Source organism: Berghia stephanieae, chromosome 13, assembly GCF_034508935.2.
Source record: "Berghia stephanieae isolate SIO BIC M18660-M18661 chromosome 13, UCSD_Bste_1.3, whole genome shotgun sequence".
Lineage (NCBI taxonomy): Eukaryota > Metazoa > Mollusca > Gastropoda > Nudibranchia > Aeolidiidae > Berghia > Berghia stephanieae.
Window position 1 is genome coordinate 26,117,199 of NC_088372.1, and position 2,500 is coordinate 26,119,698.

The window sequence follows — 2,500 nt, forward strand, 5'->3', positions numbered from 1 at the left end:
ATCATCATCATGGGGGGCAGGATTGGATTATTTTGATCAGTATTGATCCGCAACCCATTCCAGCTCGTGTCAGGGTCCACGTAGGGGCATTCTTCCCCGCCCGCCTCCTGGGCAACGATTGGAGTCTTCCGAAAGGAACTTTCTAACCGGCTGATGACACGAGTTTCTATGTGTCTGAGGTGACGGATGAAGGGAGGAATCAACCGCCGTGGCCAGATTGCCCTAGTTCACGCAATAAGCTGTGCTAGCCCCATGACGCTGGTGGAGTGAAGGGAAACTGCCACTCTACAAAGATACCCTCCTGGACTCCCAGCCTAGACACCATTAATGGGTGGACAGAGCTCGTAGCCTTGGAAAGCAGTCTGTATAGGAGAAGGAAAACTCCAACTTCAAACCACCACTGCCTTGTGGATCTGGGAAGATGAAAGGCTATGGAATCACATCCAGAGAATAAAGAACCTCTAAAGTCGGAGCCGAAAGGCGCAAATAGTCTGGAGAGGGAAACCAACCCAAAAATTAATGTGACACGCATCCTCCTCACAATGATGGACAACAAAACTGCCGGACGATATGGCGCGAAGTCTGGGGATTCCCGCCGGACAGACCTAGCGTCGAGCACTGATAAACAGGGTTCACCCAAGCGATCTGGTGGTACCTTGCCCTCCTGCTGTGGAACCAGGTTAGGAGATGCAAGGTTACGGACTACTGGAACTATCAAATTGCTACAATGGAATGCAGAAGGGATACAACATAAAAAGACTGCCCTCTTCAAGTTTCTTTAGGATGAGAAGATAGATATTGCCTGCATTCAGGAGACACACCTCACAGAAAACATTAGGTGTTCAATAAGGGGATATCAACATTTTAGGAAAGACAGAAAAGAACGGCACAAAGGTGGAGTAATCATCTTCGTCAGAAATGACATAGCGACAAATGAAATAACGACAGATGAATCTGTTGAAATATTGGCTGTAAAAATTACCAAAAACAAATTGCAATACACAATATATAACTGTTACAGCCCACCATCAGAGAATCTGCCAATTGAAAACATAAGAAGTGGAGAAGAACAGTCCATTGTTGTGGGAGACTTCAATAGCCACTCCCCAAGCCGGGGATACAATGACTTAGACAGAAAAGGTGAAACTCTTGAAAATTGGCTTACAGATAGTAAGCTTCAAATTGTCAGAAATGAAGACGACCCAGATACATACTTCTCAAGAGCATGGAAGACAACATCAACTCCAGACCTAATTCTCATATCTGAAGATGTCACCGGAAAAGTCAGTAAACAGGTAAAGGAACAACTGGCAGGGAGTGATCATCGTCCCATTCTGGTTGAAATAACTGAAGAATATGCAAAAGACAGAAAGGCACCACCTCCGAGATGGAATTATAAAAAAGCAGACTGGACCCTGTTTTCAAAGTTGACTGATAGTTAGTTATACAAAAGAGATAAACTGTAAAACAAGGAATGTGGAAAAAAAAACAGCCAAAGCATTCACAAAATCAATCATGAAAACTGCAAAAGAATCAATCCCCAGAGGATCAAGAAAGGACTACTGTCCAGGATGGACTGAAAAATAAGGAAGTCTCAACAGCCTAGTCACTGAACACAGAAAAATGATGAGAATATGGAAATTTATAAAGAGGCTGAAACAACTCTCAGGAAAGAAACAATAAAATCAAAACAGGGAGCATGGCATGAAAAAAACAGATAACTTGACTACGACAGAGACGGAAGAAAGTTATGGAACCTAACCAAAGCTCTAAGTGGACAAGAAAACAGATATGCTGCACCATCAGTAGAAGATGATCAGGGGAGGATTCTCAAGGAAAAAAAACAAGCAGCAAACTGTTTTATGAAGCAGTACTCAAGTGTTGGGAGTATACAGATTAGAAAAGAACGAAAACCAGAAGTCCAAAAAGAATTGAGAAAACACAAGGATACACCCAAAGAATCCACAGATGATGCCATGTTCAGTTCGATAAAAAAGAAGAAGTAGAAATTGCCTTGAAATCTCTAAAAACGAACAAATCACCAGGTCCAGATGATGTTACTAATGACATGTTGAAACACCTAGGAACCCTCACAAAGAGGAAAATGAAACAACTGTTCAATGCAAGTTGGAAACTGGGTAAACTTCCGCTCAAATGGAAACAGGCAACAATGATACCAATAAAGAAGGATGGCAAGCCAAAAAATAAACCCGAAAGCTACCGACCAATAAGTTTGACAAGCTGCTTGGGCAAACTGATGGAGAGAATTGTTAATCGCCGTCTCCAATGGTATTTAGAAAGCAATAAGTTGATATCAGATGAACAGGCTGGTTTCAGACAATTTCGTTGCATAGAGGACCAGATAACATACATCTCGCAGTTGATCGAAAATGGTTACCAAGAAAAAAAAACACACAGTCACAGTTTGGGTGGATATGAAAAAAGCATTTGACAAAGTCTGGACAAAAGGACTACTTCTCAAACTTAAGAAAGCCAACGT

General features: G+C 42.1%; 1 protein-coding gene across 1 annotated transcript in view; it reads left to right on the forward strand.

The window, feature by feature from the left end:
• The window catches only part of LOC144959262 (uncharacterized), a 17,579-nt gene that overhangs the window by 173 nt on the left and 14,906 nt on the right, over positions 1-2,500 (forward strand). The window lies entirely within an intron of this gene.